Raw genomic sequence first — 23,052 nt, 5'->3', positions numbered from 1 at the left:
TATGTTCTAAATAATTACCGCTTTGTAAAGACATTGTCATGTGACAGTCATGTGACATTAAGAACACTGAGAGTTTTGTTGTTGATGTGGCTGTTCTTAAAGAACCAGAGTTACAGCACTAAAAGTTCACGAAACGTAATCCGTTTCTAAAATCCATGTGTTTAAATGTTCAATTAACATAATCCGTTTCTAAGATCCATATGTTTAAATGTTCAATTAACATAATCCGTTTCTAAGATCCATATGTGTAAATGTTCAATTATCATAATCCGTTTCTAAGAACCATGTGTTTAAATGTTCAATAACAATCCATTTCTAAGATCTAAGAGTTTAAATGTTCAATTAACATAATCCGTTTCTAAGATCCATGTGTTTAAATGTTCAATTAACATAATCCCTTTCTAAGATCCATGTGTTTAAATGTTCAATTAACATAATCCGTTTCTAAGATCCATGTGTTTAAGTGTTCAATAACAATCCATTTCTAAGATCTTAATGTTTACTAAACATAATCCTTTACTAAGATCCATGTGTTTAAATGGTAACATAAGCAGTTAGTTTTTATTATAGACCTCATTGCTATTTGAGAATCTTTAACAATTCTTTGCAAGATTTTTGTGACACTTAAACTATTTACATCATAAAACAATCACTTTTGTTTTGTGGAGTCCAACATTGTTTTGACAAGTTTTCTCTTCCGATGTCAAAATTTTAAACGAACTTAATATATGTTCAGTAACTGCTGACAAATAGCGATAAGGTGCATTATGGGTAGTTTCTAATTGTTTACATCCTATGGATAAGCCTGTGTCATGACTCGGTTTTCACTTAAATCCCTCTTATCTACAATGGATAAAAAAAATAATAAGTTACAGTAAATCTACCATCACTGTTCTTATCTACAATGGATAATAAAGATAAATAAGTTACAGTAAAATCATTATCACTGTTAGCATTATTTCATTTGTCTACATGGTCTATGTTATTATTTTTCATTTTGAACATATAATATTTCATGAAACTTAAAAACTTTTGAAATCTAGATGTCAGAAATATTTTTTATTTACAAACTACCAAAATTGTATAAAAAATTTCACTAAGGTTAAAAGTAAACTTGAGACCATTTTAAGGGCTGTTCCGTAAAAAAACATACATGTGACCAAGGGAAATAATGCACTTTTAAATCTCAACTTTTGGTGGGTGTCAAATACGTTTATGTACAGTAAAAATGAAAGAAGGATTCTTAAAAAAATTTCCGAAGTGTCTTCCCTGAGTACTATATATGTTTTAATGGGACAGTCCTAAAACAATTGGGAAAAGTCAAAAGTATACTTGTCAAATCACAAAAACAGTTTATGACAAGATTTCACACTTATTAATATATGCCTTTACTAAATGTATTGATTTAAATTATATAACCTATAGATTTAAGTATCATAACATCTTACAATAAATATATTGGTATAACTTTAGTACAATTCTATTTCTTTATAAAACATGTCCATAGAATTGTACAACTTTCTGACATGAATGAAATAAAAGGCATTCAGAAGATTTATTTACATAAATTGATGAAAACCTTGAATAACAATATATATGTTTTTTAGTATATGAAATGAAATCAATCCAACAAAAATCGTACTTGAGAGTACAGTTTAATGGTGATTAAAACCTTTATATACAAAATAACAGATCACTACTTATGATATGCAGCACTCATTTACAATGTCTAAAATCCACCAGTGTACCCTCACCTCTACACAATAACTAATCATAATAATGAAAAGAAATAACCCTACTCCAACTGTGTATATCCAATCTTTTGAGTGAATTAACATTCTTGAATTAAAAATTCATTTTACATTTTAACCTTCTTGAAATAAGAATTCATTTTACAAGTTGAACCTTATTTTTCATCCAGAGCGTTTGATTTTGTGATTACTTAGACACCCTCATGAGGGGCCTCATTAATGAACATGTGAAGTTGTGGAATAATTTTCAAGTTTGTCCAACAAAACACTTTAACCTGGTAAAGAATGACAGACAGACGATTGGACATACAGACTGGAAAACATAATGCCCCTTACTATTGTATGCAGGACATAAAAACAAGTATCAATGATATTTGACATTACATCAACTTAAAAGGAAGTAATCAAACTTGTATGAACAGAGTTGCTATGCGAGATTTTGATCAACAATTCAGATAAACCACAAAGCAAAAAACAGACAAATAGGTCAGCATAAAATGTAAAATATAACTATATAATGATTTTATAAGTTAGTTTTTAGTTTTCCGCTTTTATAATCATCTAATAAAAGCATTAGCATGTTACTTAGCAATACAAATTTCAAATGCTTATGTTTTTGAGCTCATTGTTACAATAATATTGCATATAAATGCAGGAAAATTCATTTGATTTAGGTTAAACCATTGCTCCAATAATTGTCCCTGCTCAATTAATTTCTTCCTTGTAAAATGATTTCCTGACTTGAAACTCTTTTTAAGAATAGTAATCTTAATGGTTCATCTTATTGATTCCCATGTGTGTCTCTCCCGTATTTTTTCAGGGATGGTTTTGTCCTAACCCTAACCCTCAGACAAAATTTTCTAACAAAATCATTGAAATTCATTCCAACCCCTTTTCAAAAGTCCAAAACTACTGAAATTAGTACAGTCACTTTTAATTTCTTTTTCTAGAAACATTTTAACTTAAATTATTAAGTTAATTGATAAAAACAGCCATTCAAATGGATAGGTTGTGAAAATGAACTCAAAAATAATTTTAGATATCACTAAACCTCAATCAGACTACCTTTGGTACTGCTTCTTCTCCATAAATTGTCTGCTAAACTATTATAACATGTAAACATTGCTGTAGTATTGGAAATATTCTCTTTTGTCTGACTGGTGATGTGTCGGTAAATAACATGTAAACATTGCTATAGTATTGGAAATATTCTCTATTGTCTGACTGATGATGTGTCGGTCAATAACATCTAAACATTGCTATAGTATGGGAAATATTTTCTATTGTCTGACTGATGATGTGTCGGTCAATAACATGTAAACATTGCTATAGTATTGGAAATATTCTCTATTTTCTGACTCATGATGTGTCGGTCAATAACATGTAAAAATTGCTGTAGTATTGGAAATATTCTCTATTGTTAGACTGATGATGTGTCGGTCAATAACATGTAAACATTGCTATAGTATGGGAAATATTTTCTATTGTCTGACTGATGATGTGTCGGTCAATAACATGTAAACATTGCTATAGTATTGGAAATATTCTCTATTTTCTGACTCATGATGTGTCGGTCAATAACATGTAAAAATTGCTATAGTATTGGAAATATTCTCTATTGTCTGACTGATGATGTGTCGGTCAATAACATGTTAACATTGCTATAGTATTAAAAAAATTCTCGTTAAAATTGTCTGACTGATGATGTGTTGGTCAATAACATGTAAACATTGCTAAAGTATTGAAATTATTCTCGTTAAAATTGTCTGACTGATGATGTGTCGTTCAATAACATGTAAACATTGCTAAAGTATTTGACATATTCTCCATTGTCTGACTGATGATGTGTCGGTCAATAACATGTAAACATTGCTATAGTATTGGAAAAATTCTCTATTGTCTGACTGATGATGTGTCGGTCCATAACATGTAAACGTTGCTATAGTATTGGAAATATTCTCCATTGTCAGACTGATGTGTCGGTCAATAACGTGAAAACATTGCTATAGTATTGGAAATATTCTCTATTGTCTGACTGATGATGTGTCGGTCAATAACATGTAAACATTGCTATAGTATTGGAAATATTCTCTATTGTCTGACTGATGAAGTGTCGGTAAATAACATGTAAACATTGCTATAGTATTGGAAATATTCTCTATTGTTTGACTGATGATGTGTCGGTCAATAACATGTAAACATTGCTATAGTATTGGAAATATTCTCTATTGTCAGACTAATGTGTCGGTCAATAACGTGAAAACATTGCTATAGTATTGGAAATATTCTCTATTGTCTGACTGATGATGTGTCGGTCAATAACATGTAAATATTGCTATAGTATTGGAAATATACTCTATTGTCTGACTGATGATGTGTCGGTCAATAACATGTAAACATTGCTATGGTATTGGAAATATTCTCTATTTTCTGACTGATGATGTGTCGGTCAATAACATGTAAACATTGCTATAGTATTGAAAATATTCTCGTAAAAAATGGTCTGACTGATGATGTGTCGGTCAATAACATGTAAACATTCCTATAGTATTGAAAATATTCTCGTTAAAATTGTCTGACTGATAATGTGTCGGTCAATAACATGTAAACATTGCTATAGTATCGAAAATATTCTCGTTGAAAATGTCTGACTGATGATGTGTCGATCAATAACATGTTAACATTGCTATAGTATTGAAAATATTCTCGTTAAAATTGTCTGACTGATGATGTGTCTGTCAATAACATGAAAACATTGCTATAGTATTGGAAATATTTTCTATTGTCTGACTGATGTGTCGGTCAATAACATGAAAACATTGCTATAGTATTGGAAATATTCTCTATTGTCTGACTGATGTGTCGGTCAATAACATGTAAACATTGCTATAGTATTGGAAATATTCTCTATTGTCTGACTGATGATGTGTCGGTCAATAACATGAAAACATTGCTATAGTATTGGAAATATTTTCTATTGTCTGACTGATGTGTCGGTCAATAACATGAAAACATTGCTATAGTATTGGAAATATTCTCTATTGTCTGACTGATGTGTCGGTCAATAACATGTAAACATTGCTATAGTATTGGAAATATTCTCTATTGTCTGACGGATGTGTCGGTCAATAACATGTAAACACTGCTATAGTATTGGAAATATTCTCTATTGTCTGACTTATGTGTCGGTCAATAACATGTAAACATTGCTGTAGTATTGGAAATATTCTCTATTGTCTAACTGATGATGTGTCGGTAAATAACATGTAAACATTGCTATAGTATTGGAAGTATTCTCTATTGTCTGACTGATGATGTGTCGGTCAATAACATGTAAACATTGCTATAGTATTGGAAATATTATCTATTGTCTAACTGATGTGTCGGTCAATAACATGTAAACATTGCTGTAGTATTGGAAATATTCTCGTTAAAATTGTCTGACTGATGATGTGTCGGTCAATAACATGTAAACATTGCTATAGTATTGGAAATATTATCTATTGTCTGACTGACGATGTATCGGTCAATAACATATAAACATTGCTATAGTATTGGAAATATTATCTATTGTCTAACTGATGATGTGTAGGTCAATAACATGTAAACATTGCTATAGTATTTTAAAATATTCTCGTTAAAATTGTCTAACTGATGAAGGATCGGTCAATAACATGTAAACATTGCTATAGTATTGGAAATATTCTCTATTGTCTGACTGATGATGTGTCGGTCAATAACATGTAAACATTGCTATAGTATTGAAAATATTATACAATTATTGTCTTTTGGTGAGATAAATATGTGGTTTTATTGACTTTTGAAAAAACTGATATTCACTGAGGCCAACGGCCGAAGTGAATTCAGTTTTTTCAAAAGTCAATAAAACCACATATTTACCGAAACAAAAGACAATGATTGTTTTATTTAATAATACAGAAAATAAAGAGTGTGTTGTCCTTGATATTTACCCCATATATATATGTGCATGTATGTTTAATTGTTTTTTTGACAATTTATTGGGTATTTTTGTGATTTGTTAATAGTTAAGTTATCTCCCTGAAATATGCCTTGTTTGTTTTTATGTAAGAATAATAATCAAAAGCAATCTTTTAATACCAACACAAATTTAATTTTGCAAAAATTAGAGAACAGACTTAAAAACAGATATTTAGATGTTATTTGAAATAATCACAGTTTCTTTGACACACTGTTCAAACGCAACATGTCTATTAAACAGTTTACTTTGGAATAATATTGCAGTTGATATTGATATTCCCATAATTGTTGGTAATGACGGGATAATTTGGATATCCATTTCCAAAATTGTTAATACATGGGTAGCTTGAATATGTTGCTGTTTTATTAACATTTACATGTTGTTGCTGTTCACAAGTAGCATGTGAAGAGTTAAGACTAGTAATATCTTGGCATAAATTATCCATTTGTGAATCAGATAAAAGCATAAAGTCAATAATGTCAGTGTCATTTTCAATTTGGACCATATCTTCTTCATTACGATCAGGAACTGCAGTAGGTTTTTCACAAGAAGTTGTAGATGTATCATCTGTCCGAAGACTTTCACTAATAACATTTGACATGTTATGCAGTGCACGATCTGATGTAAACCCTGTGTATGTTTTTATTTTTGGCCATGACGTTGTCAGTTTGTTTTCGATCTATGAGTATGACTGTCCCTCTGGTATCTTTCGTCCCTCTTTTTTTAAAGAATTTTCACTTTTGTGACCTGTTACTGACATAATATGCCTTCCGGCAAAATCAGCCTCATCCAAAACATGAACAGTTGTTGCGCGAAGTGAATGGTTAGTGTATCTTTTCACAAGACCTGCTTTTTCACATATCACTGGCACCATACCACCCAGGGTGTTATGTCCTAATGGCGACGCATCGTACCAAACAGAGTCATCGTTTATTGTGGTTTTTGGCCTTTGGAAGAAATATTCACAGTTTTTGTTAAGTTTGGTTGTATACTTTATGAAGCTCCTAACTGGACATTTAACATCATCTGACAAATTACAATAAACTGGTCGATAAGGAATCAAAATTACAGTTCAATGCTAAAATATTACTCTGTGTAGTGTGTACCTACAAACTGCAATGAAATGAAATAAAATCTACATTTTATAAGATAACAGACATCTTAGATCATGTTTTGATGTAATCAATGTTATTTTGAATGTGTTTTCATTACTTACATATTGAATTTGTATTTGTTTATAGAATGAAGGACATATGTATCACCATGAATTGGAGCACATGAGTTCAAATTGATCAATTTTTATTTTTGTTTTGTTTTATGGACTGCTGTACTTCCTTTTATTCCTTAGGTCGTAATGTTTTATTCAATCGTCATCCCTGGGTGTATTTTTTTGTAACTTTCTTAGTATTTATACAGTGATTATTTAAGGGAAGTACCTACCTTTCACCTCATACATTTTCCCAACTGCAGTATTTGTAATTTCCTTGTGATTTTTTGTTAGTTAATCCCGTTGTATTCTTATATATCTATGTTCTTTGTCACCACCACCTTGTTTGGAAAATTCAAAGTCCTTTATTTTTAAATTTCTGAGATTTTCCCGTCCTTGTCGACCAAAGTACAACATTAAATCAACAAAAACCTTGTGTTGAAGAGACACTGGTTCCATTTATGTTAGAGAACTATATATTGTCTTAATATGATCCTCATCAATTGAGGGATAATGTTCAATCCCTCCTAAGCCATCACGTTTGAGCTGAAACCGACATCGCCTTGAACATTTTATTTGATTTCATAAAGTCCGGGTCTTTGAGAATGTCAATATCTCTTTTTTCAGTTAAATACCTATTAATCCCGTATACTGTTTTTTAATTTTGTCGTTTTATACAGCTCCCCATTTTTATTCCTTGCTTCTGCATAAAATTTTGATAGGACACTGTCAAGTTCTTTGACAGGATAGTTTTCTATGTCAGTAGGCATGTCTTTCTCCTCGAGATAATTTGTAAATAGCTTTACTGATCTTTTCGTTGCCTTTTGAGTGTTCATCGAGTCTTTTTCCCTTATAATTTGTTGACATTTTTCGTCGTTAACACTTGCAAAGCGTGGTTTCTGTACATTTTGAGACGAGCCGGTGTCAACACCTGCCATTTTTGTTGTTGATGTAAACAGACGACAATGTCTCATGAGAAATAGCAGATTAGTTTTCATTGGATAATATAAAAAGGGAATTTCCCGAAATCTAAAAAAAAAACCGCTTACACAATTTTCCGCGGTGAATATACTTTTTGTCCGGTGAATATGATTTTTTATTCAAAATGAGATCTATGTAATTTTTCTATTATATTAAATACATTATTGAATAATCTCTATTGTCTGACTGATGATGTGTCGGTCCATAACATGTAAACATTGCTATAGTATTGGAAATATTCTCTATTATCTGACTGATGAAGTGTCGGTAAATAACATGTAAAGATCGCTATAGTATTGGAAATATTCTCTATTGTCTGACTGATGATGTGTCGGTCAATAACATGTAAACATTGCTAAAGTATTGCATATATTCTCTATTGTCTAACTGATGTGTCGGTCAATAACATGTAAACATTGCTATAGTATTGGAAATATTCTCTATTGTCTAACTGATGTGTCGGTCAATAACATGTAAACATTGCTATAGTATTGAAAATATTCTCGTTAAAATTGTCTAACTGATGATGTGTCGGTCAATAACATGTAAACATTGCTATAGTATTGGAAATATTCTCTATTGTCTGACTGATGATGTGTCGGTCCATAACATGTAAACATTGCTATAGTACTGGAAATATTCTCTATTGTCTGTCTGATGATGTGTCTGTCAATAACATGTAAACATTGCTATAGTATTGAAAATATTCTCTATTGTCTGACTGATGATGTGTCTGTCCATAACATGTAAACATTGCTATAGTATTGGAAATATTCTCGATAAAATTGTCTGACTGATGATGTGTCGGTCAATAACATGTAAACATTGCTATAGTATTGGAAATATTCTCTATTGTCTGACTGATGATGTGTCGGTCCATAACATGTAAACATTGCTATAGTACTGGAAATATTCTCTTTTGTCTGGCTGATGATGTGTCAGTCAATAACATGTAAACATTGCTATAGTATTGAAAATATTCTCTATTGTCTGACTGATGATGTGTCGGTCAATAACATGTAAACATTGCTATAGTATTGGAAATATTCTCTATTGTGTAACTCATGTGTCGGTCAATAACATGTAAACCTTACTATAGTATTGGAAATAATCTCTATTGTCTGACTGATGATGTGTCGGTCAAAAACATGAAAACATTCCTATAGTATTGGAAATATTCTCTATTGTCTGACTGATGATGTGTCGGTCAATAACATGTAAACATTGCTATAATATTGGAAATATTCTCTATTGTCTGACTGATGCGTCGGTCAATAACATGTAAACATTGCTATAGTATTGGAAATATTCTCTATTGTCTGACTGATGATGTGTCGGTCAATAACATGAAAACATTGCTATAGTATTGAAAATATTCTCGTTAAAATTGTCTGACTGATGATGTGTCGGTCAATAACATGTAAACATTGCTATAGTATTGGAAATATTCTCGTTAAAACTGTCTGACTGATGATATGTCTGTCCATAACATGTAAATATTGCTATAGTATTGGAAATATTCTCTATTGTCTAACTGATGTGTCGGTCAATAACATGTAAACATTGCTATAGTATTGAAAATATTCTCGTTAAAATTGTCTGACTGATGCTGTGTCGGTCAATAACATGTAAACATTGCTATAGTATTGGAAATATTCTCTATTGTCTGACTGATGATGTGTCGGTCAATAACATGAAAACATTGCTATAGTATTGGAAGTATTCTCTATTGTCTGACTGATGATGTGTCGGTCCATAACATGTAGACATTGCTATAGTATTGGAAATATTCTCTATTGTCTGACTGATGATGTGTCGGTCAATAACAAGAAAACATTGATATAGTATTGAAAATATTCTCTATTGTCTGACTGATGATGTGTCGGTCTATAAAATGTAAACATTGCTATAGTATTGGAAATATTGTCGTTAAAATTGTCTGACTGATAATGTGTCGGTTCATAACATGTAAATGTTGCTATAGTATTGGAAATATTCTCTATTGTCTGACTGATGATGTGTCGGTCAATAACATGTAAACATTGGTATAGCATTGGAAATATTCTCTATTGTCTAACTGATGTGTCGGTCAATAACATGTAAACATTGCTATAGTATTGGAAGTATTCTCTATTGTCTGACTGATGATGTGTCGGTCAATAACATTAAAACATTGCTATAGTATTGGAAATATTCTCTATTGTCTGACTGATGATGTGTCGCTCAATAACAAGTACACATTGCTATAATATTGGAAATATTCTCTATTGTCTAACTGATGTGTCGGTCAATTACATGTAAACATTGCTATAGTATTGGAAATATTCTCTATTGTCTGACTGATGATGTGTCGGTCAATAACATGAAAACATTGCTATAGTATTGGAAATATTCTCTATTGCCTGACTGATGATGTGTCGGTCAATAACATGTAAACATTGCTATAGTATTGAAAATATTCTCGTTAAAATTGTCTGACTGATGATGTGTCGGTCAATAACATGTAAACATTGCTATAGTATTGAAAATATTCTTGTTAAAATTGTCTGACTGATGATGTGTCGGTCAATAACATGTGAACATTGCTATAGTATTGGAAATATTCTCGTTAAAAATGTCTGACTGATGATGTGTCGGTCAATAACATGTAAACATTGCTATAGTATTGAAAATATTCTCGTTAAAATTGTCTGAGTAATGATGTGTCGGTCAATAACATGTAAACATTGCTATAGTATTGAAAATATTCTCGTTAAAATTGTCTGACTGATGATGTGTCGGTCAATAACATGCAAACATTGCTATAGTATTGAAAATATTCTCTATTGTCTGACTAATGATGTGTCAGTCCATAACATGTAAACATTGCTATAGTATTGGAAATATTCTAGTTAAAATTGTCTTACTGATGATGTGTCGGTGAATAACATGTAAACATTGCTATAGTATTGAAAATATTCTCGTTAAAATTGTCTGACTGATGACGTGTCGGTGAATAACATGTAAACATTGCTATAGTATTGAAAGTATTTTCGCTAAAATTGTCTGACTTATGTGTCGGTCAATAACATGTTAACATAGCTATAGTATTGGAAATATTCTCGTTAAAATTGTCTGACTAATGATGTGTTGGTCAAAAACATGTAAACATTGCTATAGTATTGGAAATATTCTCTTTTGTCTGACTGATGTGTCAGTCAATAACATGTAAACAATGCTAAAGTATTGGAAATATTCTCTATTGTCTGACTGATGATGTGTCGGTCAATAACATGTAAACATTTCTATAGAATTGGAAATATTCTCTATTGTCTGACTGATGTTGTGTCGGTCCATAACATGTAAACATTGCTATAGTATTGGAAATATTCTCTATTGTCAGACTGATGTGTCGGTCAATAACATGAAAACATTGCTATAGTATTGGAAATATCCTCTATTGTCTGACTGATGATAAGTCGGTCAATAACATGTGAACATTGCTATAGTATGGGAATTATTCTCCTTTGTCTGAATGATGATGTATCGGTCAATAACATGTAAACATTGCTATAGTATGGGAAATATTCTCTTTTGTCTGAATGATGATGTGTCGGTCAATAACATGTAAACATTGCTATACTATTGGAAATACTCTCTATTCTCTGACTGATGATGTGTCGGTCAATAACATGTAAACATTACTTTAGTATTGGAAATATTCTCTATTGTCTGACTGAAGTGTCTGTCAATAACATGTAAACATTGCTATATTATTGAAAATATTATCGTTAAAATTGTCTGACTGATGATGTGTCGGTCATTAACATGTAAACATTGCTATAGTATTGAAAATATTCTCTTTAAAATTGTCTGACTGAGGATGTGTCAGTCAATAACATGTAAATATTGCTATAGTATTGGAAATATTCTCTTTTGTCTAACTGATGTGTCGGTCAATAACATGTAAACATTGCTATAGTATTGGAAATATTCTCTATTGTCTAACTGATGTATCGGTCAATAACATGTAAACATTATTATAGTATTGAAAATATTCTCGTTAAAATTGTCTGACTGATGATGTGTCGGTCCATAACATGTAAATATTGCTATAGTATTGAAAATATTCTCTATTGTCTGACTGATGATGTGTTGGTCAATAACATGTAAACATTGCTATAGTATTGAAAATATTCTCTATTGTCTCACTGATGATGTGTCGGTCAATAACATGTAAACATTGCTATAGTATTGAAAATATTCTCTATTGTCTGACTGATGATGTGTTGGTCCATTACATGTAAACATTGCTATAGTATTGGAAATATTCTCCTTAACATTGTCTGACTGATGATGTGTCGGTTCATAACATGTAAACATTGCTATAGTATTGGAAATATTCTCTATTGTCTGACTGATGATGTGTCGGTCAATAACATGAAAACATTGCTAGAGTATTAGAAATATTCTCTATTGTCTGACTGATGATGTGTCGGTCAATTACATGAAAACATTACTATAGTATTGGAAATATTCTCTATTGTCTGACTGATGATGTGTCGGTCAATAACATGTAAACATTGCTAAAATATTGGAAATATTCTCTATTGTCTAACTGATGTGTCGGTCAATAACATGTAAACATTGTTATAGTATTGGACATATTCTCTATTGTCTGACTGATGATGTGTCGGTCAATAACATGAAAACATTGCTATAATATTGGACATATTGTCTATTGTCTAACTGATGTGTCAGTCAATAACATGTAAACATTGCTATAGTATGTATTGGAAACATTCTCTATTGTCTGACTGATGATGTGTCGGTCAATAACATGAAAACATTGCTATAGTATTGGAAATATTCTCTATTGTCTGACTGATGATGTGTCGATCAATAACATGTAAACATTGCTATAGTATTGAAAATATTCTCGTTAAAATTGTCTGACTGATGATGTGTCGGTCAATAACATGTAAACATTGCTATAGTATTGAAAATATTCTCGTTAAAATTGTCTGACTGATGATGTGTCGGTCAATAACATGTAAACATTGCTATAGTATTGAAAATATTCTCGTTAAAATTGTCTGACTGATGTATCGGTCAATAACATGTAAACATTGCTATAGTATTTGAAATATTCTTTTTTGTCTGACTGATGTGTCGGTCAATAAAATGTAAACAATGCTAAAGTATTGGAAATATTCTCTATTGTCTGACTGATGATGTGTCGGTCAACAGCATGTAAACATTGCTATAGTATTGGAAATATTCTCTATTGTCTGACTGATGTGTCGGTCAATAACATGTAAACATTGCTATAGTATTGGAAATATTCTCTATTGTCTGACTGATAATGTGTCGGTCAATAACATGAAAACATTGCTATAGTATTGGAAATATTCTCTTTTGTCTGACTGATGATGTGTCGATTAATAACATGTAAACATTGCTATAATATTGGAAATATTCTCTATTGTCTAACTGATGTGTCGGTCAATAACATGTAAACATTGCTATAGTATTGGAAATATTCTCTATTGTCTGACTGATGATGTGTCGGTCAATAACATGAAAACATTGCCATAGTATTGAAAATATTCTCTATTGTCTGACTGATGATGTGTCGGTCAATAACATGTACACATTGCTATTATATTGGAAATATTCTCTATTGTCTGACTGATGATGTGTCGGTCCATAACATGTTAATATTGCTATAGTATTGGAAATATTCTCTATTGTCTGACTGATGATGTGTCGGTCAATAACATGTAAACATTGCTATAGTATTGGAAATATTCTCTATTGTCTGACTGATGATGTGTCGGTCCATAACATGTAAACATTGCTATAGTCTTGGAAATATTCTCTATTGTCTGACTGATGATGTGTCGGTCAATACTATGTAAACATTGCTATAGTTTTGAAAATATGCTCTTTAAAATTGTCTGACTGATGATGTGTCGGTGAATAACATGTAAACATTGCTATAGTATTGAAAATATTCTCGTTAAAATTGTCTGACTGATGATTTGTCGGTCAATAACATGTAAACATTGCTATAGTATTGAAAATATTATCGTTAAAATTGTCTGACTAATGATGTGTCGGTCAATAACATGTAAACATTGCTATAGTATTGAAAATGTTCTCGTTAAAATTGTCTGACTGATGATGTGTCGGTCAATAACATGTAAACATTGCTATAGTATTGGAAATATTCTCTATTGTCTGACTGATGATGTGTCGGTCCATAACATGTAAACATTGCTATAGTCTTGGAAATATACTCTATTGTCTGACTGATGATGTGTCGGTCAATAACATGTAAAAATTGCTATAGTATTGGGCTGACAATGAAAGTGGGAATAAACTAAATTCAGAAAGTACGGCATTATTAACAGCACATATATTTACACCCAATAAAAATTTAGCAAATTTGATTTGAATCTTATTTGGACTAAAATTTGCATAGTTTGACTCGATGGTGGTATTTTGTTTCACCAAACTAACAGTAGCCCAAACTTCACTGCTATTAATAAAATAGGTTTAACATATGAATCAAAAAGCTTTAAATGTGGTAGAAAATTCATCTTATAAATTTCTAGTACAAAATATAGCTTTGCTAGCCTTTTTAGATAACTGATCAATTGCTGTAGTAAAAGATCCAGATGGTTTAAAAATTATACCTAGATACTTGTATTCATCAGTCAGCTCTAGTAGTTTTCCATTGTAATAGAATTTGTGTTTTTTAATTATTTTCCCTGTTTTATTGACTATTATAATCTTGGTTAAATTAGGATTAACAGATAGATTCCATTTATCACAAAATATATTTAATTTATCTAAATCATTTTGCAGGCCAGCTGCAGATTCTGATATTACTACTAAATCGTCTGCATAAAGAAGACAAGACACTTGTTTATCATCTAGGCATGTTGGATCACATTTATGGTCAAACGTTTCAACCAGTTCATTTATATACAATGAAAACAATGTAGGGGTAAAAACACAACCCTGTTTTAATCCTACACATGAGGGAAATGTTTTTGTTAGTCCCTCTTTTAATTTTACAGAGAAAGAGACATCTTTGTACATATCTTTTAAAATATAAAAAAAAGACCCTTTTATATATTATATTTTTTGTAACTTATGAAAAAGGCCATCTCTATTGATTGTGTCAAACGATTTTCTTAGATCTACAAAACAAGTGTATAGATGTTTAGATTTTTTATAAAGGTCTTGTCAATCAGAGTTTTTAATGTTAAAATGTGATCACTTGTTCTGCTATTTTTCCTAAAGCCTATTTCCTCCTTGTGTAATATACTGTTAGTTTCAAGAAAGTTCTCTAACCTGGTAGATAATATCTTTAAGAAAAATTTACCTAAACAGCTAGAAAGAGCTATACCCTTGTAGTTGTATACATGATATAAGCATAACATTAAAAAAAGAAGATATAAATTATATTGACATGTTGTAATTGTACGACTGCCAATGACGCAACGCTAAAGCTTAAACAAAGACCAGCGATGTAAACAACTGCATGTCACCGTACGGCTTTCAAAAACAAGTAAAACCCCTATATATAGTATGGTATAGGAACCTGTTATTCAATGGTTATCGTTTGTTGGTGTGGTCCATAACAGTTTCTCGTTTTTATATAGATTAGACCGCTGGTTTTCCTGTTTGAATTGTTTTACACTAGCCATTTAATGTTTTGGGCCCTTTATAGCTTGCTGTTCGGTGTAAGCCAAGGCTCCGTGTTGAAGGCCGTACTTTGACCTATAATTGCTTACTTTTTAGACATTGTGATTTGGATGGAGATTGTCTCATTTGCACTCATACCACATTTTCTTATTTCTATATAAAGGCATCGGGGGTTCATCTGCACGCTATCCGGTTTGCGTATTATTACATTTCGCACTGTCTTAAATTTTTTTTTTACTTGAAATATCTTCATTTTCAATTATTGTCAGGATTTTATTCCAGAATATGCAAAATATTTTCTCACTTCAAAATTTTGGTAATAGTTATTTTTTCTTTATTTTACAAAAACAGTTTTGAACACAACATTTTTCAAGCAAAGACTAAATACTTGACAGTCACATCTAACTTTTTAATTTACAGATTTATATACTTTATCAAATCATGGGCACAAAACAACCACTGTCCTCTAACTGGAAGGTTTATTTTATGTATTTGTTATCATAATTCTCTCATATCATAATTCCATGATTTCCTGAACTCTTAGACTAAGTCCTACAACAAATGACCTCGGGGCCAATGTTTTCTATTGATGATATTTTCCTTTTACTTGTTTTGCTATTCGTTATTTTGTTAATTTGTTATTTTCTATTTTCTGTTTTATCTATCAATGTGCCAACCGAGTTCGCATTAAAAAAAGAGGAAATATCAGACGGTAAAAACGTTAATAATTGAATAAGAATGTTATTATAATAGACTACCGGAACTCGAGCAACACATTTCACTAAATTGGTTATTTGTTTCACACAGAAAAAACCCGACACGTCAATAAATTGCTGTTTTCCACCTTTGATGATAGATGAAAATTGGTCAATAGTAACCTATTATTCAGACCTTATATATTGGTCTACGCTATTATCCCTCAATGCCGTATGCTTTAGGTTGGACCAAGTCGGGATTTAGCCTAGGACACCTACAGTCTATCGGGCAGTTCCAAACACTACCAGCTAAGGCTTTATATATATGAACAAAATTTATACTACTTACTTGGTTCAGGAAAAGTTGGGATTGCAATTTTAAAACTCCGCCCAGTACACAGGGACGCTATATTAGTCGGTGATATAGGTAAACATTAACTTCCGTCTTGCTTGTTGAAATGCGTTTTTGAAAAGGGAAGCTAGTAAGGAAAGTTCTTGATTTCAAAATATGAAAGTGGAGTATGTCATTGCGGCAAAAATTATGAACTTTCTTAATGATGTGTGAACACTGTTTTGACCCACCTGCTGCAAAGTAACGTAATTATCTGTCTATGATGATAATAAGATGACAACTTTTTTTTAAACTGGAATCGTAGGGTTAGCTTGGGTATAGACATATGACTTCCCTAATCCGGCAGATAACCCCCTAACTTAGACAGGGTGTTCATACAACTGAATGTATAAATACGCAGCCTCGTAGGGTAAAAAAGGGGAATTTGTCCCATACCCAACATACATTGTACATTCATTTACCAGTGGCAGTCCATATATCTCGCCCTTCCTACTTTGCGGAACTTTCATTTGGTACTTATCATCCATATGTTCTCATCCGTATTATGCTTGAAATATTTGCCAACCAATTAAACTTTGATTCTGTGCAATATATTAAGAAAAAACGTAATTTCTGGAACTTTTATCATAGCTTACCATGCGGTATGGGTTTTGGTCATTGTTGAAGGCCGTACGGTGACCTATAGTTGTTAACTTATTTGTCATTTGGTCTCTACTGGAGAGTTGTCTCATTATTTCACACATCTCTCCAACTTTTGTAAATGAACATTTATTTTGATAAAGTTTGCCAGAGACAAACTATTAATTTCACGGTGAAAAGTTTTATCTGAGGGTCACCTTAGACCTTGAAGATCGCAGCAGTTGTAATCTCTGTAAGACCAACTAAATGTACCAAATTTGAAAATGGTGAGTAGACAGATTTGTTGGGGTTACAACGATATTGATTTCAACCATGATAGCTGTGTTTTGTGAATTCTTACAAGCAAACGATGCGAACTATTAGGACTTGTTTCAATACAAACAGAAGTATCAGGATAGATCACATATGTTTCAAGTTGTTACCACATATTCCTAGATACATCTACATGTATGGTAGTCACAGTTTTCAGCACATTTTTATGTGTTAACAAGAGTGCACAAGCTGAAATGTCTCACCTGATTTACTAATCATCATTCATGATTGATTTTATGTTGATATTCCTAAAGATAAAGTTTTACTACAAGTATCAGAAAAACTTAATATTATCAATGATCATGAAAATGAGGCCAAGGTCAGATAAACCAAGCCAGCCTTACAATCATTCCATACACCAAATATTGTTGAGTTGAACTATAGCATATATAGTATTCAAGAAACAGACAAATAAATCTTATTAGTTTTCTCGTTTGAATTGTTATACATTTGTCATTGCGAGGCCTTTTATATCAGACTATGCTGTATAGGTTTTACTTATTGTTGAAGGCTGTATGGTGGCCTATAGCAGTCAGAGATCTGACATAAACAAGTCATAATTGTCAAGACTTGTGCAAGTCAGATTATGCATTTTTACAAAGAAGTAACAGTATTTTTAGACTTTATAAAGTCACAATGTGCCCGACTTATTCAGGTCAGATTATGTTCAGTGGATTGTGAAGTTTCAGTATTTTAAGATTTGTAGCAAACCTTTTCAGTAAGTTACCATGAATATTTGTATGATGCATAACAATATCAAAATCTATCTTTTTATGCTGCTTTTCAAGTAAATCCATTGTTTATACAGAATCTTTTTACAATTTATCACAAATACATACACTACAAACCAGTAAAAGTCTGAAAAGGCCTATATCTGTACTCGACTGTACTGATTTTTACTCGACCAATCTGAATTGGTCTGAAATTTACTTGATATTACTCGACTGTAGTCTGAAGCATACTTAACAGTCTGAACTTGTACTCGACGTTTACTCGACCAGTACTAAACCATTTTATATGAGTCTGAACCATACTCGACATAGTCTTAACCATTCTCGACCAAGTCTGAACCATGCTCGACCTAGTCTGAACCATACTCGACATAGTCTGAACCATACTCGACCAAGTCTTAACCAACCTAGACCTGTTTTTTTGTATCTATCTATTGTATTTCATCAATGTAGGAACTGATAAAACAAGATGATCAAAGAAAGCTAGTAGTTTCTGTTTGGATTAAAAAAAATATCATGTAATAAATTAAGTTTTCATCATATGAATTTTTATATACATGATATCATTGCTTTATGTACATCAAAAATACCAGAACTTTCAACCATTATTCAAATATCTTAAATATTATTCAATTTTTTTAAAATCAAAATATATATAAAATAGTATATAAAACAATTTAATAAATGTTCACATTAACCAAGAGTTAAATATAATAATAATAATGAAACTTTCATAGCAATCCTTGATAACCTTTTAAAAAAGGAAATGTATTTCAAAGTCTGCAGTAGAAATTTATTTTAATTAAATTTAAATAAGTTTTGTCAAAATTAAAGACTTGGCATACAAGAAGCACTTTAATAAGGTTTAATTACCTTAGTACAATTGTGTTTTACAGGTAAAAAGAAAACCCTATATTTCTTAAACTCGTGTATTACTTATCTAGTGAATTCGAAAGGCCTTGTGATTTAAGTTTTACAGGATGTTGTATAATTTTCAATGGATGTAATTAAAAATTTATTACTCTCTGACCAGGTGTTATCTTTTTAATCAGTCTGCCCCAAGCATGATGTATAACTTTATAGTTTACCCCTAATCAGAAGAAAAAAATTATTTATTTCATTATTTTTTTATCCCTTTTTTAAATATATATATATATCCGTAATTATATTAAGAATAGATATATTTCTGATATATTAAGGTTAAACAATGTCAGTGATTTTGTTGGCTGTTGTTACCTCCTTAAAAAGATAGTTATATAGCTGTTGTATATAAACATGAAATATATGTAGTTTTTATTTAGAAATTTAGGAAAATCAAGTTCTGTTTAAAAACACATATGCCAAACAAAAAGCACATTAATAAGGTTTTATTACCCTCAGTATAGGTGTGGTTTACAAGTAAACAAAGTTTTTCTATCTAACAAGACTCAGACTTTAAAATTAAATAATTTTACGATCTCGATTTGATAAATCTGAGAATCATGTAAGGATGTAAAAATCTGTTTATATATATATATTTTTATTTTATAGTGGCTTGTCAGTTAAAAAGAAAGTTATTTTAACAATTAAAATATAAAAAGTAGAGTTTATTTGGTCAAGCATGGTTCAGATTGGTCAAGTATTGTTCAGACCTTTGGTCGAGTATGGTTCAGACTAAAAAAATAGGTCGAGTACAGGTCGAGTAATAGTTCAGACTATTTTCAATAGCAAAGATAAGGGTTAAGTACAAATCAGTACAGTCGAGTATGGTTAAGACTGGGTCGAGTAATGTTAAGTAAAATTCAGACCAATTCAGACAGGTCGAGTAAAAATCAGTACAGTCGAGTACAGATATAGGCCATTTCAGACTTTTACTGGTTTGTAGTGATACTTACATAAAATGGTTAATTTCATATGATTCCGTTTTTTAGGGTCTTATTCATATTTTTTGTTGATAAAGTGTTTGTGGAAGACATTTTTAACATTGTCATGTGGATGCTTAACTTTTAAATATGGGTGCATGACCCAAAAATTTTAACATTTTAGGTATATTTCTGACTTGTAGAAGTCAAAAAAAAAAAAATTTTTCTTTTGAGGAAAAAATTACATAATATTTCATCTGACTTGAAGAAGTCAGCGTTTGTTTAAAAATGATGGGAGGTAACTCATGACACCAAATATTCTGACTTACACATGTGGCCCGAGAACACAGTTATTTCGTAGTGCATTTCTTTTAGACAATAAAGTCAAATTAAAAAAATCGCACCTGCTCTATCTCAAAAAGATTTTTACAGTGTAGTGTACTACTATTGGTACAAATAATATCAAAATTATAGAAAAGTCTACCAGCTCAAACTCAAAATATTGACAATTCTATGTTAAGGGGGTCTAAAATTCAGTTTGACGGCTTCAGACATACTAGTTTTTGACCTTTTTTAACTGGACCAAATCACTACTTAACATAAAGATTCAGCAGCCAATTTTTTTAAAATGTAATTTCACCCCCTTACTTAATATTTCATGCATAAAATATAAAGAAATAAATTTGGAAAGTGTATGAAAAAAATTTGCAAGTTATACACTGTCCACACTAGGGACTAATTTGTAGACAACGAAAATCTAAGGACGATAACTGTGTCCTCGGACCTAATAAGATAGAAAGACTTGACCAATTCTAATAAATTCTTTGCATGACCTACGCTTAGGGAATTATAAGATAGTTGGCCAAGTTTCATGGCCATAGGATATATATTATAGAAACTATGGCCATTTTAATATTGAAATTTGAATGTTGAATTTTGATGTTTAAATCAAATAATTTCAACTATCAAGATTTGGGCTTGAAAAATTTAAATATTGCAAAAATTTGCTTTTTAAATGCTCTTAAATATAATATATTAAGTATTGAAAGCAACTGAACACTCATTTGATTTATCAGATTGATTACAATTATTCAAAAGTCAAATTTATATGAGCCTCTGCCTGAAAATAGAGATTTTAGAATTAAGGGGAGCCTTACATAAACATGCATTTTTTTCAACCAATTTGATTTTTTTTTACCATAAATCATTCTTCCGTTTTTGAATTTTTTTTTACCATAAATCATTCTTCCATATATATTAAATGTACTTTAAATGGAAAGAAAAGTTACAAAAAAGCATACCAAATGAGTATAAAATGGTCTTAGGCTATGTAAGACTGAACATTTTTTAGAGTCAATTTAGGCAGTAGCACATATTTGCATCTAAAAATGCATACAGAAGCTATAAGAAATGGAACTTTGTTACTTTTTGCTCATTTCTATGCTAAGATGTCATGATACAAGAAGTCTAATTGCAAAAGGACTCTTGCATTCACCTTTTTTGCAGACAGTATGGTCTGATGCACAGTTTTTTCACTTTTCAATGGAAAATTTGCATATAGTTTTAGTCTCAACTGGCATATATTTGAACCACATACTATCCTACAGAAGAAAATAAAGGTAGTATATGAAATGGTTAAGATGCATCGATCATTGTCAAGTGCTTTTTTTTTTACAGATTTAGTGAAATATTTATGATGGACTACAAATTTTATGTACAAAGCTCTTCACATTTCACATACATTAAACAGGCCGTTCGACCAGGGCCTAAATACAACACATTTTGCACATTTTTTCTGTGATAATCTACTTTTCTCTATATTCAGAGTTCACAAATGGTTAATTGATATTAGAAAAAATGCCCTGCAAATATGTCTATTTCACGGAATTGTGCATCCTTTTTCTTTTTACAGGTCAATAAAGAAACTCAAACTTGCATTACCAGTTAATTCATTCAAAAGAGCCTCTGTTCTTTCGGCATACGTCGACGAAAAGAGGACAATGAAATCTCCTGCTGTTGAAAAATTCCATTCGTCGATTGAAAAAGAAAAGGTTGAGACATCGGCCATTCAAAGCATCAAAGAAATTATCACACCTGTTAAACACAAAAGAAATAAAGATCCAATAGCAACATTAAAATTAGTTGCATCTGCTGTCAGTGGTCCTAAAATAACTAATAAAAAAGGGTCAGTTAAAAGTTCAGCAAGTAAGTTAGGCGTTAATCGGAAAACAATCCAAAAAGGCAAATCCTTCAAAGCTAAAGTGCTTTATTCTGGAAAATCCTCTTTTTTATATACATCAAGAAAGACTAGGCGTGATGCGTTAGACGATACAAAAAAAAAGCTGGTGCAAGACTTTTGGTTTAAAGAAAGCAGCAGAAGACCTACGAACAATTAGAATGATATCAAACGTGTCCGTCTAGGTCCAAAACTTTATTCATCCCACCAGTGATATATACTAGAAAAACCCCAAACGGAAATATATCTAGATTTTATGAGAGAACATCCTGAAATAAAGATAGGGCAGCGTGCTTTTGAAAAATGTAAGCCTTATTTTGTCCGTCCGGCTACTCACAAAGATAAATTTACATGTTGTTGTCGGCATCATGTTGAGATGAAAAGTCTGATTAAGTCATGCATGCAATTTCGATAGAAAACACTTATTGGAAAAGAAAATTGTTCGTTTTCTGTTAATGGCTCCTTACATGAGCTTGTTGATGCAACATTATGTCCCCGATCTGCCAATACGAACCAACATAAAACTTCTTGTTTGAATCGGGAATGTACTGGGTGTGGTGTTGACAAACTTGACTTTTTACCACAGGATTTGGACAAAAAAAGGAGCGG

The 23,052-nt window shown here is 31.3% G+C and overlaps 1 protein-coding gene across 5 annotated transcripts in view; it reads right to left on the bottom strand.

Annotated features, from left to right (window-relative positions):
• Positions 1 to 274: 274 nt before the first annotated feature.
• The window catches only part of LOC127723104 (uncharacterized), a 268,798-nt gene continuing 246,020 nt past the window's right edge, over positions 275 to 23,052 (bottom strand). For all 5 annotated transcript variants that reach the window (XM_052229550.1, XM_052229554.1, XM_052229558.1 and 2 more), the window contains one exon: positions 275 to 572. The gene's annotated coding sequence lies outside the window, so the exon portion shown is untranslated. The remainder of the gene's footprint in view (positions 573 to 23,052) is intronic.

Source organism: Mytilus californianus, unplaced genomic scaffold (assembly GCF_021869535.1).
Source record: "Mytilus californianus isolate M0D057914Y unplaced genomic scaffold, xbMytCali1.0.p SCAF_13, whole genome shotgun sequence".
NCBI lineage: Eukaryota > Metazoa > Mollusca > Bivalvia > Mytilida > Mytilidae > Mytilus > Mytilus californianus.
The sequence above is the reverse complement of the archived record's forward strand: the minus strand, read 5'-3'. Positions and strand labels throughout refer to the sequence as shown.